Here is a 16397-nt window from a genome sequence, read left to right on the forward strand (position 1 = left end):
GGATGCGAGTCACAACCTTGGCGACCGCCCTGGGATAGTCATTCCCAACAGTTGGAGGCTGCGGTGAGAGGCCCCAGTCCCAACATTGGTGGCAGCGGTGGGATCGACAGTCGCAACAGTGGTGGCAGCGGTGGGATGCTCAGGCGCAACAGTGAGTACGCCGATGTGGTCTGAACGCTTCTAAAGCTATAGACATTCCGTTTCGATTCCATCTGAATGAAACATTACCCGCGGCACTTAATTTCAGCTGTACAAAACGCTATATGCACAGTCGTTAATTGGAACACAAAGTCCTACATGCATTTGTACTCAGTTCACACGTGGTTGCATCGATAGTGGCTTTTCCAAAAATAAAAGCGCCGCTTGTCGACCTGCTCTGCTATTTTTAATAAGAAATTTTATCAGGAAGTAAAAAGCTTCCACAGCATCATGGTGAAAAGAAATGTGTACATACCTTCAAATGCAAAAATCCGAGCTGCGTAATGCGTGCACGTTCGTCACCCCGCCGTACGTGAAGACAATAATCCTTGAATACGAGCGACGCCGAAGGTGTCTTTACGTTCTAGTACTCCACAGATGATGTCCTCGTAGCTTAATATTTAAAACTAACAAATACAATGTGTGGAACTAAAATTCACAAACACGGTGGCTGGCCGCTGAGGTGAACGCCCGCGCCGCGGGATCGTGCCGAAGCGCCGGACGTGGAAGAAGCCATTTTGCTTTGTTTGGCATACGAAACCTCCGCCAGGTTCATATTGTCAGAGAAGCATTATTGAGCCGTTTTAATTAATGTATTTCACCTTAAAATTATAATGCAATTTTATAATGCGGGCTTAATTATTTTGGTGTTAATTTTGATTTTGTAGGCTTTACTTTCTGCAAACATATATTAAGTACGACACTTATCCTATGAATCGGCCGTTGAATCGGCACCCAAAACAAATATGGCCGCCCCGCGGCACAGCGAGATTGTTCTTCCTCCATGGGAAAAATGAATTGGAGGCGATGCATGGTTATGAAGGCGACCGCTAACGATCGCGAAAAGATCTATAACTACTGTAGGCACAGAATCACACGCGCGGTGTTTTTTGCTTGTGGCAAGCATTGCGGGCAACCACTATGCGCCGGCGGCTGCAACTCGTTGTTACCAGGAAATTTTTAAGCGCTACAGGGACATTATTTTTGAAGCGTGCTAAATGCAAAATGCTTGCAGCTAACGTGAATCGAATCTTTTCGGGCAGAAACATTGCTTGCAGGGCAGTAGATTCATTTTGACCAGCGGTAGTGTGTACTGAGCGCCGCAGCGCGAGATCGACACACGGGCGGTTTTACCTTTCGCCTCGATCTGGAAAACAACCGCTGCGGCCGGGATCGCACCCCAGTCCTTTATTTAGTGACGCTATGGGCTTAGCAGCACACCGCCTAAAAAAAGCTAACAGCTCTACGATTTATTAGTGCCTGTAAACCAATAGGACTGGACAATGTATTTGACCAATAGATATCCCCTATTGGTCTATTAGGCTGATACAACCAATAGCTATTGGTCCCACTATTCCAATAGCTTTTGGTCCCAATTGGTCCTATTGGGACCAATAGACCCAATACGAATTGGTCTATTGGACCAATACATGTCACTCTATCGGACCAATAGATTTTGTATTGGTCCTATAGATACTCAAATAGAATCAATAGCCTGACCTATAGGACCAATACATTATTTATTCTATTGGACCAATACACATTTCTATTGGAATTTTTGCTAGGGTTGGTCACCCGCGACACTTAGGTGTGCCGCTTGATTCAAAATAAAAACTTTGTAGACGTGGTAAGGCACATTCCCACTGGCGATTTGCCTCGTCGCGACGGCACGCGTCGCGCGATGAGCCCTTGAGGTGGTGTTCGCACTTGCGATGAGCGATGATGCGACTGCGTTCAGCGCAGCTGCTTCCCGACTTGTACGACCTCGTTGGTGCGTCAACCATTCGCAGTCAAAAAAATGATGTTACGCGACAAAAGCAGCTAGGTAGAAATCAAACTAAAACACATGCTACTACCCTGTAGCAATGCCGAAAGCATTTGCGGGTTGCGGGAGGAGCAGAAAATAACAAACTCAAGAAGGCTCTTTTCAACATATTATTGCACGAAGAAATGCACAAGCTTGCTTTCACGCCACAACACCCGCATCACGGCCCGCAAATGTCGCTTCTTTTCACAGGCGCAAAGTTCTGACGCCTCCGAACTCTACGCGTGTTTAACAGCCGCCGATAGAACGAAGAGGCTGCAAGTCAACCTACCGTTACAGTGTACTAGAAGGGGCAGTGCAGCGAGCGGAGGCGGCGGCGCATACATGCGCCCAGTATTAACTCTATGCATGCGCCTGGCCCCGCTGGTGGCGAACGGAGCGGCGACGCTGCAGTCGCCCAATCTTCCGTGCAATGAACGTCCATTGTGCTCGAGAAGCGGCGTTTCGCAGTCTTGCATGTGAATGGTAACTACTAAAGCTTACAAATGGCGCAGAAGCAACGCCTAAATCATTGCTTCGCACCTGGGTGCAACACAGAGTACTCCCGAACCAAGCAAGCGCACAAAATGTCGTTGTTTAAAGCGCCCGCCGACCCGGAGAGAAAAAGCGTATGGAGCGCTACCGTCATAGACGCGACGGGAGACTAACGCCGTATTGCGCTGTTTGAAAGTTACACTTTGAAAAACGTTTCATTGCTAAGGACTATGTTCATCATATTAACGGCACGGAGGTGCGCATTGGGTGCGGGACCCCGACGCTCGCACCGGGCGCTGTTTCCACGTTTCTGCCGGACGTTGCTCACAGGGGTTTCCCCAGGCATCGAATCAAGGGGGGGGGGGGGGGGGTTCATAAACTAGAAAACCTGTTTTTTTTATCCCACTAGTTAAATAATAGACGTCTGTTAACCAAACGCTCATCCCCGTGACGTACGTCTTTCATTTTCTATATATATATATATATATATATATATATATATATATATATATATATATATATATATATATATATATATATATATATATATATATACCTGAGAGGCGGTGCTTTCTATTCAATCTAAGAAAAAAACAAAATATAGAGAAATTCATTTTTTACCATGAAAGGTCCGTATTCAGTTTTTTTTTTAATTTCTCGCCATTTTTCACCGTATAAGGACATTTTCGAACTTGTTACCAGGGCCAGTGACGAAATTTGAGTTCTGAAACAATGTTTAGGTAGTACACGAATTATGCAGCACTTATAAATCAGGCACCGATTGTACGCTCCAGATTTATTAAAACGGCAGGATTAGCTTCCGTAGCGCTTCGCCTCGCCAAATTGCCCATTTTAAATGTACATGCTGAAAGAGCTTCTGCAAAGATTACGGTTGTAAACAAAGAACGCCACTTTGCCCCTTTCCTTTGAAAGCCTTTTTTGTGTGCACATACGAACTTGCCACGAGCCGTCGAAAAAAAGGAAATAAATACGCGCAACGCTAACAGCAAGCTCGGGGGGCGCACTTTTGTTTATTTTGCCCGAGGCTACTGCCAAGAATAGCAGACGGGCAGCCCGCGCATGCGCAGATCGATACTGAAAAAGGTCCATACAAGGACTGACAAGAGTGAAATTTCGGGATTCAAGGGGGGTGTCCAGAAAAACTAGGGGGGGGGGGACTACACACCCCCTAGGGGGGTGTAGGGAAATCACTGGTTGCTCAATATTTAAGCAACGTTTGCCTCCTAAAAGAAACGAAAGGAAGAGGAAATCTCAAGAAGACCTTCTGATGAAAAAAAGACACGACTGATTACTCCAGACAAGCCTGATGTTGACAAGCCGGCGACTTAAGGGACGGAGCCGCTGTGACAGGTGCAAGAGGACCGGTATTGCCCAAGTACTGGACATTTCATGAGGTGCGAGATGCCCAGTGAGGATGTTTTACGTCTTCCTTACTGGACGCCGGCACAGGGGATGTGACCGTAGAAATAGCAGAATTTTTTACTGTAAAAAGAGACGGTGTTTCCCACTCGAGAACGTTTGTACTAGAAAAACATGCAGGAGAAGCGGCAGCGGTTACGATGCGGGATGTAGAAGCTGTATTGAATGAAGCGCCTGTACAGGTGCAGCTACTGAAGCTGTCAAGTAATGGCAGTGAACTTGCTTCTTATCTTTTTTTGTGCGTGATATGTATGCGCATGTGGGCATTTTTTACTGTGAGCTGTTAACATTTCAGTACTATGCAGAAGCTGCGTTTTCGTTATTCTTTGCTGATGTAAAATAGCGAACATCCTGTATAAAACATGCTTTTTGAATAGGGTAGTCACTTTGTCATTTGTTTCAATTTGCCTGCTTCAGTGTTTGTGTTGGTTACTTTGTTCCATAGAGGAAGCTCCTAAGAATAAAATGATTTTGTGGGTTTATGCAAGGCTGACTTTTTTATTTTGTGAATAGATGCCCCACTTCCTAATGTGCGTAATTGACGACCTCCTGTCTTACCACCAACTCTTCCGTACTTTTATTTACGCCGTGTTTGGATTCTCCAGACTGGTCTTAAAAAGATGCAACAAACTGTGGGTCGCATGCGTTGTGAGTGTTCTATTTGATGAAAGAATTAGAATTGCAGAGCTATTAGTTGCTGCCAATTTACTGCGTTTATTACGGCGGATGCAGTTTAGCGCGCTCGGCGCCGTGCATGTTCAGTGGGCGCTGTGGCTCTCCCTCAGGGATATATAATTTTTTTCGTAGTTTGCTGAGTATATAAATAAAACTGTTGCAAACGGTAATTTTGAAGCGCGCGATAGCATCGCGCGCGCGCGCTCCGCCTTGAAACGCGCACGCTTCGCCCGCCCGCTTGGAAGATTGGTTGACAGTAGCGCCGCCGCTACTGGCGACGTCGCGGGAGTCGCGCGGGGAGCGGCGGCCGCTGCACTGCCCCTTCTAGTACACTGTACTACTAGAGTGAACTAGAATATTGGAAGAGTGGCAAAAGCAAGGGCATTTTCAATGGGAGGCAGTGAGGCCGAAAAACTGGAAATCCGCAAGGGGCGCTGCCATCGATTACTAGAGGGTAAATAGTGTAGTGGATACAGTCACCGCCTGCCACTCGTTGACACTGGGTTCGAATCCTGGCGTGTGCCATTTTTTTTCTTTTTTGGAAACCCCGGAACACGAATAAAAGCAAATGCTCTGGGCTAAACACCGACTGATTTAATGCTTGTGTTGATTATTGGCAGCGAAAACATCCGCAGAAATTCACAGAATTGTCTATTAATGCCTAGCGTTCTTGTGCTACTTGTGTTGAGTGTGAGTTCTTTGTAGCCAAATACAAGTATGAGTAGCGAAAGTCGTTGGTTTATTTTATTATTTTTAAGTTTTGTTTGTTTCTTTTCTAGATTAATGCAAATTTTACTATAATGCAAATTTTACTATTATTAAGCGCCTTACAGCTGGCTGATAATACCTTTTTCCGAAGGTGCAAGGCGTGCAGCAGAGTTGGAGCATTTACGCTATTTTTTATTAGCATTTCTGACATTCTTTGCGGGCTTTTTAGTTTATTATTCGGTTGTGGGAGGAAATGTATAAGATGCATATTTTTGATTTTGTGAGATAATGTTTGTGAAAATTGGATTTTTTTTTTATCTTTTGTTTTTTCAAATGCTGTCCGACAAATTATCCCCATTCACGCTATTGTAACAAGTAAAGTTGTTTTGTTTGACAAATCTGTACTTTTGTGGAAATGCAGGGGGTTACTTGGTCCTGGCTGCGGAGGTACTCAGCAAAGAATGCTATTCCATTTTGGGCATTGAGAGTCGCATAGTCTTGCTCTTGCATAATCTTGCATAGTCTTGCTTTAGTGGGGCGTAAGCAGATACGACGGTTGTACGCTTTCCCTAATTGCCAATGCCCCTATTCTCCTACCAAAGGCGCCTAATTGTAAGAGATATGGAGTATTTGACTGAACTGTTCCCAAGCAGCTTTCGCTTTTCAAAGTTGCGCTCGGAAGAAAATTCATCCTCAAGACCTCGTATGACAAGCTCTCATTCGGGATAGCCAACATTTTCTGTGGCATTCCCAATCTGCCTTCATTCTAGCGTTGAAACAAAAATGAAGTGGAGGAAAAGGAACACTGGGCCGCGCAGCCTTTTTCTCGGCAATGGTGGCTCAGGGCATACGCACGTTCAGGCTTTTGAGCTCTTGTGACATCCCATAACAGGCACGAGCATTTTTTTCTTCAAGGACAAATACAGACAAGGCATGATGAGATCTACCTAATGGAGGAATAGTTTTGCAGGGGTGACGGGTCACTCTGTTTCCCGAAATTTTTGGTTTTCTCGGGGGTGGATGGAAGAATGGCATGCCCATCCTTATGACGACCGAGACTTATTTTTTTTAAATCGATGCAACAAAAGAGAGCTTAGACTCCTACTTCCACCACAATTTGATCCGTCATCGTATAAAACGTTCTTGTTAGCGGCGCCAAGATATCTGCGCGAAGGAGCGCCAATGAACGAATCCGTGTTAAGAAAACATGACTTGAAAAGCACATCGACGGCACAGCGAAGTTTTTATCTAAGGTTTAAATTGATTTCATTTATAGTTTCGTGTTTTAATTCTGTTTAAAATTATTTCTTATTTTCTGAATCATCTTTAACCGCCCCAAGTTCTCTAAGGTTGCTTCGCGATCTCTTTCCACCTTCCGGTTAAAAATGCATTCGATCAGTCTCCTACACGTTACACCGCTGCTTGTTTCCTTAGGCCATTGCCGGGTTCAAGCACGTGTTTCTGGAAGCTTCGCGCTTCAACGCATTTGGAGCCTCTGAATAGGCGCACAGCCATGAAATTCTCGCTTTTATTGACGCCTCGCGCATTAAAAAAAATGCAAATAAAGTTGGCTTTGCCACATGTCGTCTTGATGTGAGGGCATAGAGAGAGAGAGAGAGAGAGAGAAAATAGGAAGAGGAGGGGGGGCGGAAATTCATAGGGCCGCCGCGACATGCAGTGCCCGCGACGAAGGGCACCGAAAAATGTATGAAAGCGTAATGTAATACAGCTACGCTATGTAAAAGGACATATTATACTGACAATAAGTGTGGTTTAGGCATCTTGTTGGTGCGCCCCATGCATATGCAAAAAAAAAAAACCAAGTTGTCCCACACCGAGATTCGAACCCATGAATGCTGAATGGAAGGCGGACACTATATCCACTACACTACGCCCCGTCCAGTATTCCGCAGCAGCGCCCCTAGCGGATTTCAATATTTCTGGCTTCAATTTCCCTGTGCCGCTTTTGCCACTATTACAATATTCTAGTTCACTGTAGTACTACCGTCTCGCTGTCCACCTAGCTCTATACGCCTCGAGCTTCGCGATCGCTGTGCCGCCTGCCGCCGCTTCGCCGCGGCGTTGACGGGACTTGCGCTCCGTGGCTGATAGGAGCTCGTGGAGTGTTTTGGTTCTGTTTTGCTTCTGTTCACCTTTCCGAGCCCTAAAAAACATGTCATGGTGACGTCTATAGCAAAGAGTACGTTTAGGTCACTTAAAAAGCAGCTGCGTCTTCGTAGAGTACGCGATCGCCTGCAAGAGCTACCCGGGGACGTGGCTAGAATGAGAGGTGTGAAAACCGGCCGCCCGAAGCTGGCTCACTTGCGCGTGCCTCCCGCGTGACGGCGCTGTAGGTATCGGCGCGGTAAGAACGGCGTCTGCTGCGCCGCAGCGCGCATTCGATTTTGCCCGTGCCGCTGCCGTGTTTCAGAGCACGCATTTTTTTCAACGCACTTGAGGCCACTTAATGTGTAACCTATCTGATATTTCATACTTCTGGTCAGCGGACATTGTACTCAGTTTCCTTCTCAGCAGTCCACCAAGAGGAACTGCTTATTTTTGCATCAATCTTTGTGAACTACGCGGAGTAGAACGGTCCTGGGCGGTTGAAGCCTTCGAAATAAACAAAAAAAGTTGGAGGTTTACTAAGGTGCACCTCTATTCCACGCAATATTACAGGGTCCCGTTGGAGAAAGTGGTGGGTACCGGTCTTGGTAGGGAGGCTTCGAGATGTAAACTTGTGTAATCCTCGGGTTAGCGTACGGGCGAATGATGTGAATTCTACGTATTGATCCGTGTATTTTACAAGCAACATGCTGCACCATCAAAAAGAAAGTAAAACAAGTTCGTGGTAACCATATAATTTGCAGATAGTTAGGTTTACAAAATATTTTCACGTGTTTTCAAAATATTTACAGACACAATTGAAGCAACTATATGCACTTTTACTTCAGCTCTTTTAACTTCCCAGATATTTATAGAAGAAAGCTATTTTACAAGACACAGGGCTACAGCCTCTTGCCTTTCTTGGCATTTTCTTCTTGGTTGAGGCCCTTTAATAGGAAATTAATTCTTGTGATGCAAAAAAATCGCGTGACTTTAGCAAACTGTGTGCTTCATGCAGCCACCACCAGAACCATGTGCAGAATTAAAAATATATTTGTTTTCGCTGTAGGTTTAGTAGTTTGCTTTAGCCGCAGGTTTAGTAGTAGTAGTTTAGCCGCTGTCGCATGGTGTGCCCGTTATCAGAACTTTTCTTAACGCTTTTCATACCGACGCGCGCACCAATTGTTTCACCTAATTTTAATATATCATATCAGCGTGCGGAAGTGATGTACTTTCATACTGGTAGCGAGGAAACGAACGTGCCTTTCTTGTAGATTTTGCCTTGAAATGTTTCTGGCCCCCTTTGAAGCTTCTTGGGAGCACGAGTATCGTTCTTTCAATGCTCAATCAGCCCAGCATGACAAACGAATGTCGTAATTAAAAAAAATGTACAGGCTACAGACCACAGGTCCTCTCAAACGCACCAACCCCCCCCCCCCCCCCCCTCGTCCTCCCTCCCGCACCCGGGTGCGCACTGGTCTGCCTGGGTCCTGACTTGCTTATTTTTAATCTGTTCCATGGAGTAATTTTTGAACAATTGTGAGCATCATTTCAGTGACGAAGATAACCGAAGTGTACTATTTTCTGAAGTGATTGCTAGTGATATAACGCTTCTTAATTGTATGCATAATTCATAGCCTGTCGTTTTTTTAACATAGCACCTGCGCTACACATAACGTAAGTCCCCAGATTTTTTTTTTTTTTTATTTGCGACAGTATGCCCGTTGGCATAAATACTATGCTACAAGTATAGGTTAACTCCCGTTTCGCGAACAAACGCAAGAAGGGAGCGGTGGTGGGGTCCCCATATCCACCGATGGAGGTCAGGTGGTCTGCCAGGGTGGAGGCCTGTGCCTCGAAGGTGTCGTGTTCTGGCCGCTTGCAATGAAGGGCACGTCCACAGCAAATGTTCTGTGTCGGCATCTTGGGCAGGAGCCGTGCAAAAGGGGCAGCTCTGGTCGAACGGGGCATGGTAGCGTGGTGGCCACTCCCGGGTAACAGCGGGAGAGAGGGCTACACCAACACGAAGTCTTCGCAGCAAGACCTCCTCCCAGCGAGCGAGTCGGCTAGGGAGGTCCGTTCCACACGGTGGAATTAGAGCTCGTGTGGCGCGACGAAGATCTTCTTTCTTTTGTAAAAACTGTCCTGGGGTATCTAATGTCAGTAAAGGCAATGGTCGTGGAACAAATGCAGTGTGGCAGGCACCATCCGCCGCAATGTGAGCGGGAAGCGTATTTCGCCGGACCCACGAGAGCCGCAGAGGGCAGGGGTACGTATCCAGTATGTCATGAATGTCCCTCGAGATAGCCGAGTTGTTATTCACTCGACGTAAATCACGTATGGCCACCGTGGAGGCTGTATAAATTTGTATAGTAGTACCTCCAGGGGCTTGATGAAGAGCAGGAGTTAGTGCTTGCAAGCCGTCCCGGATGGCCGTAAGCTCAGCCAGCATAGACGGCAGGGTGCGGTGTGTTTCGTAGAAGCACGTTTGACAGGCCTCTGGGTGGGAAGGACATTGTAGTGTTGTCGTCACCACGTAGTCCTTGGCCCCAGCATCCACAAATGCCTGCACCACCTGGGGTTGAGACTCCGCCGCCAGTTCTTGCGCGACCGCGAAAAGCGTATCCGTATGTCCGTTGCATCGATTGTGAAGTCGCGTTAGTGGCCTGTTGTCGGTCACCTGGTGGTATAGCCAAGGTGGCCTGGTAACGACGCAGGCTGGAGATGTGGGTAGTGAACGACCCATGTAATTTCCTAACGCCGCTGCCTCAGCAACAAAGGTGAGTTTATGCATGCGGGCGGACCGACGCTGATGGACAAGCTCATCCAAGGTGTTAACTTGAGCTTCAGCCTGAAGAGCCGGGATCGGTGTTATCCTAGGGAGGCAGGTAATTGCACGCATTGCGGCTCGGTTAACTGCCTCAAGTCGAGCCCACTCCGCCTGGTTCAGGTGTTGGAATTGTGCCTGGTAAACAAGCCGAGGCTGGAGTACAGACCGCACCAGTAGACGGGCCATTTTGGAACAGGAGCCACCAGACTTCTGTGAGATGCGTCGGATGAGGTGGAGCATCTGTCCCGCTTTTTGGCGAGCTGAACGTATCCACATAGACGCTGACCCAGACGCATAAATTTCTAATCCAAGCACGCGAAGTGAGGTGGCAGTGCGTACGGGTCGCCCGCAGAGTTGCAATGCGATTGGAGACATCGCCAGTCGGCGACGGCCCCAAGCACTGGCCACAGGCAGAATAGCTGTCTTTTCGACGGAGAGTGTCAGTCCAGCATATTCGCACCATTTCTGCGTGTCAGACAAGGCTTGTTGGAGGCACGCGGTTTGCCGAGTCAGGTCTGGGTGTACAGTCCACACTGTGATGTCATCCGCGTACATCAGAAAGTGCATGTCAGGCATAGAGCCGAGAAGTCCCCAGATTTGATGTAGACTGTACAGAATGAGCTTGAGCGGCCTTGCACTGGATTGTCCATTATGGACGTATAAAATGCTTTTATGCAAAAAAATTCTCATATACTGCACTTTGCACAAGAACAACCAAATAAAAAAATCTCATTTATACAGCCTACGTCATTTTATTGTGGATGTCACACTCATAATAGTACACAAGTTGAAATAAACAGGCAATAACGTGGAACTATCGCCGTTTAGTGTAATGTCTGCACAAGGAGCCCGTGTGTGAAATATACGTTTCGCATCACGGGAGCAGATTCTCACCGCGTGGTTTGCGGATTTTCACCCAGTTCAAAACTTAACCTTGCAATAAGTACAGCTATAATCAACACCAATATCATGAAAGACACCTCAAAAGGGCGAAGTGATGACAAAATGCAACTTTTCTCAATTTTGAAGAACTAGCTATAGCGGCTGGTAACTCACTCGGCTCCATTCCTGCCACAGAAAGCGACATCCTTCAACCGAAGCAATGCAACAACTATTAAAAATTCTCACATTTCGCGCTGCAGTGACGTAATATGGGCAGGGGGGATGTAGTATAGGCCAGCACTAAAACGTAGCTTTCCGTGTGTTAACGGCACGTTAGAATTAAAATGACAGAAACAAATGAAACTAGAGGCCTCTCTACAATTGCGCAATATCATGTTTCTTGTATACGTGTTCATAGCCTTTAAAGGCGCTTGCAAACACCCGCGCTTTTTTTTTTTTTTTTGCTTCCGAACGGGAGGGGAGAGGGCATGAGAACAACCTTAGCCACCCTCGAAAAAAAATTTTGGCTACGCGTTTTTACCATCGCCATGCACGCGCATGGAGACGACCGCCAGCTAGCCCGTCGACTGCTCCGGCGCGCCCCTCGTCTTACCGCGCCTGTCACCGAAGCGCCCAATGCTCCCCTAGTGGCAGACCCGCGAAATGGGACACCGGCGGGCACAACCTATCTAGTAACGTTGGGCGGGCAAGGGCGCTGCTCCGCGAATTTCACACCTTCTCATTCTAGCCGCCTTAACGAGACCGTAGGCTTACGTGGATCTTCGATGCTTGTTTACAACGGGTTTAACATACCTTTCGCAAGTTTCGACAGTTTCGATGGATACAGGTGTTCGGCTTTTCGAAGAAACTTGAGCGCCTTTTTCTTGTGTCCCTGTGCAATGTAGCTTTGTGCCAGTTGAATGCAACTATAGTGCCTAGAATCTAGACACTATAATGCAACGACACAACCCAATCCACTGCGACCGGAGCGCCGCCACGCCAACTTTCCACAAGCTGCGCTTCGCGACGAAGCAGGCACGGAGCCGGCGGCTCGTCCCACTCAACTCTTCTAGTACACTCTATCGATACGAAATTAGATCTACGCACACGCTTGCAGGGCATTGTCTCAACTATTCACATTATTTTGCCACATCTTTAGGGGAAAGTTGCCGGGATTCTCTGGGCAGTGCAGTTTTATCCGACTTAGGTTTGGTTTTTGTGTTTGGCTCATTTCGAAGCAAAAAATGCGTTTTGGTGGTCAAGTGGGATTTAAAATAAAACACGCTAGGTTTATTTACTCCATTTAACGCCCGCCACTTGCCATTTGCTGCACCTCCTTTACCCTGATCGTCTGCAATCGGTGCTTGGGTCCTCTCGGACAGCAGCAACTTATCGCTTGTTTCACCAGATTGGCGGTTTCAACTACTTGCGTCGCATATGCTTTAGTGGGGAAGGAATCTTTTTGTCTTTAAACTTGGCGTAGAGGTAATTTCTCTTACATCAGAAAACAAAGTGTAATCATAAAAGTTTGATGCTACGCTCTGCACAAACTTATGTAGTGCACGCGGTACAAAATTAACTGACCTATCTTTGACTACATGCTTTTTTTCCGGGACTGTACATGTCTGAAAAAGCTCGGACACTGTATTGTAAAATCATCGCGTCACGCTACCTAATGGCGGCCAGCAGTCAGGCCATGTAACCTTACGGTACAGTGTACTAGAATTAATTCTAGTACACTGTACTTACGGGGTGGGATTGGTCATTGTAGCTCAAAAAAAAGGCTTTCAACAATGTCTAGATGCACCACGTAGTGCTATGTGTTGGGGCTAATTTCAAATAATATTTCCATCTTAATAGGAGTCATGCCCTGGCTCGCCTCAAGCTTCCACTTCATCTAACGGAAACGTAGCAGCGACAGGCAGAGATTCCGGAACAACATGCTCAGGCCGAATAGAGGAAATTCCATTCCAGTTAGTGAATACGACCTTGGACTCTACATTAATTGCGCTGACACACCTGATGGCGTAAAAGATAGGGCATACTCCAAAGTCTGGACACCGGCTTATGTATGTAATAGCGTATGTAGCAAAGATAGTGTTCTCTAAGTCAATCAATTATGAAGCACGGTATTCTGCTTTTCCTGCGTGCAATTTTCAGTTTATTCACATTTAATCTTTGTGCTTAATTCATTAAGGAATGCTGTTACGATCGTTTGGGGAATTGGGGTAGGACGAGTTGCGATTTCCTCATTTTTTGTAGTTCAAGTTCACTTAGCTCAGCGCTGCTTTTGTTTCTGAATATGCTGCTGTATATGCTTGCGACTGTGTTGTATTAAACAACTGCTCGGTATAAAACTTCGTCTGTGCAAGTCCTTCTTCATAATTATTCTCTATCTCGGTAAAAAAAAACGCTGGGTTTCGCCCACGCTATTTAGCACACCCCTTCATTGCCTGGGCAATTCGCTTCTGTTTTGCACCTTTTGGACGACAGTAGTTATAGCCGTTATAGGCACCTCCAGCCTGGGGTGTGAATCCATCACTCTTCTCATCGATTAGACGCTTGCGCGATTAGCTCGCAATGCACTGTTACGGGCATCGCTGCTGCTTCTATAGTTCATGAGCGACCAGGGAAAAAGTTTGTAGTCAGCTGGTCTGTATCCTGTGGGCACGTGTTGCGGCTGCAGTAAATGCCAGTGGCGTTTAACTTCTCTGTTTTCTTCCTTATTTCCTCGAGTGTCGTCCCGGCACGACGCTGGCGTAGCCTTAAAACCATATATACGCGTTATACATGGTTTAGACATGGTGGAACTAAAATGTTTAAAACAGCGTTCCTAATTAAACCCGGAAATGACCATTGCACCCAAAGAGCAATTTGAGTACCACTTGTTACTTCATCCGGTATTTTTTTATCTGAACAGCACTTTTCGTGCAAAATTGGCGACGGTAAGCAAGATTCGCAAAGAGTTGAGAAAGTAGGCGACCTACTAAGGGAGCGAACTGAGGCAACAGCTAAACAGGAAGGCAATGCAATAGAAAATAAACTTATAATATATATGGGAAATATTTTATACCGAAGCTTCCAGGCTCTCACTGATGTAGTTAGCATTGTCCAGCCAAAACGCACTGCAGGAAAGTCAACTTTTTGTGAAAATGATGAAGACCGGCGGTGAAGTGAAGAAACATTATAACGTTTCCAGTGATCGTAATCGAACGTGGGTCCCTCGCGTCATGAAGCAGACTGGTTGCGTTATTCCGGCACGGTCGAAGCAGTGTGGATTTGGAGAGGGTGTGGACGTGAAAATTTAGGCAGAGAGTACATCCCTTCGTCTGACGACGACGATGGTTGAATGCTAGGGAAAGCCACGAAATGCGGTATCAGTAAAGTAGCAGAGATCCCAATCGCCATGCAGTAAACTGCCCCATTAAAATAGAGGCGTTCGCATAACAAGAGCAGAGTCTGATATCAGACTTGACCAACACGAGATCGTCACGTCATCGTCACGGCGTTGGACTTGGTTTGGTAAGCTTCAGGTTCCGCCATCGTCGTTCTAACAGAGAGGTATACAGCGGGCTTATTTGGGTCGAAATCGTTTCATTTGAAAAGATTTATTTAAAAAGAAATCTTTTTATTTAAAATTACGCTTCGACAGTTGCCAGTCGAGTCGCCCGACGTAGGCACTTTTCTGCTGTGTTTATGTGAGCGTTTTCCTAATTTGCCACAGTGGCCGCAGTCCGCCCAAGACCGCCGAGTCTTGCGCTCTACGCTGTTGTACGGCGGCACCAGCAACTTCCTAAATATTACGGGACGGGTTTGTCACTGACTTGGTATATCAGCAAACGAGGAATCCAGAACTTTGAACGCTCCGCCAATGTATCTTTCTCCCCAACTCTTCCCCAACTAACTCAACAAACCACTAGTAGATATTACATTTTCGCTTGTGAACTTTTTCTTGGCAGTGTTGTTCCTGCACTTCTTCCTGTGGCAAGTCCATTAGATGTGTTTTTTTGTTTGCCAAGTAAGGGCAGGTGTATCTTACAGGCGTATCTTTTGCATACACTCAGTTTGATTGATTGATTGATTAATTGATTGCGGGGTTTAACGGGTCGACGCTACTCGCGCGATGAGCCGTGTTGTCGTGGAGGGCTCCGGAGTAATTTGCCCACCTGGAGATCTTTAGCGTGCAGCGAAATCGCGAACACACGAGCGCTTTCGCATTTTGCCTCCATAAAAAAAGCGGATACACTTAATTTCAATTCGCTTTGCTGGTTTGCGCGCCTCCATTCATCGTTTTTATACTAGTAACGGTTGGTACCCATGTCCTCGCCTCTATTTTGCATAGAAAAGTTACTTTAGGTTGCCCCCTCCCTCCGAAAGAAAATCCTGGGTACGTGCCTGTGCCGTCTACTGCGTAGCTTAGAATACTGAAGAAATCTTCTCAATGAACTGCTAAAACAAGCCGACTGTTTGGCTTCTGCGGCTTTTAACCCTTATGTCCTGTGCTCGAACCACATTAACTCAACCTTTTTTTTTTGTTTTCGGCATTTCTTTATTGAGAGAAAATGCTCCCTTGCGCCTGCGCTACACGGCGACTTTCAATTGACAATTGAACGCTCGCCCGCAAGTGCGCCTGGTGCATTTACAATGGGACACTCGATAGACAATTGGTTCAACAGCCTTCGGAGGGCCTTCGAAACGGCCGTGTAGCACAGGTATTATTCACTTCTAAGCTCTTTTTTGTAAATAAGGCTGGCTTAGTACCTCCCAGGCCAGTTCAGGTGCAGAGAGGAGCTCATCGGCGTGTTCATTTAGTGTTCGCATCCCACCATCAGTGCTTAGCCTGCTCCAACTTGGAAGCGGAATGTTGCGAGGAGTGGTTGCTCAAAAGAACGGGGGTGTTCCAAGTAAGCCGGCGGGAGGTGCTGGGTTTGGACCTACGGGGAAACACCACCAATGTTGCCAGATGTCTGTTGCTGGAACGGTCCTCGAAGGCGCTCTAGACGATTTGTTTCGTAGAAACAGAGTGCATTATCGCTAGCCATAATGCACTCTGCATCTTATGAAAACTCCAACGATTTGCTTCAAAAAAGAAATCTTTAGAAGCAAACGCGAACCTGTCTGGTTGGCGGAATAGTAGTTTGGGCAAGCTGGTTTGAGACTGCCGATGTTTTAATAGACTGCTGAAATCAAGGTAGCAAGACATGAGGACAACACATAGTGCCTAACTTCCAACCTTAGTTTAAAACTAATCACAAAGCC

The sequence above is a fragment of the Haemaphysalis longicornis genome, unplaced genomic scaffold (assembly GCF_048455015.1).
Source record: "Haemaphysalis longicornis isolate Haplotype H1 unplaced genomic scaffold, Haemaphysalis longicornis Haplotype H1 scaffold_13, whole genome shotgun sequence".
Taxonomy (NCBI): domain Eukaryota; kingdom Metazoa; phylum Arthropoda; class Arachnida; order Ixodida; family Ixodidae; genus Haemaphysalis; species Haemaphysalis longicornis.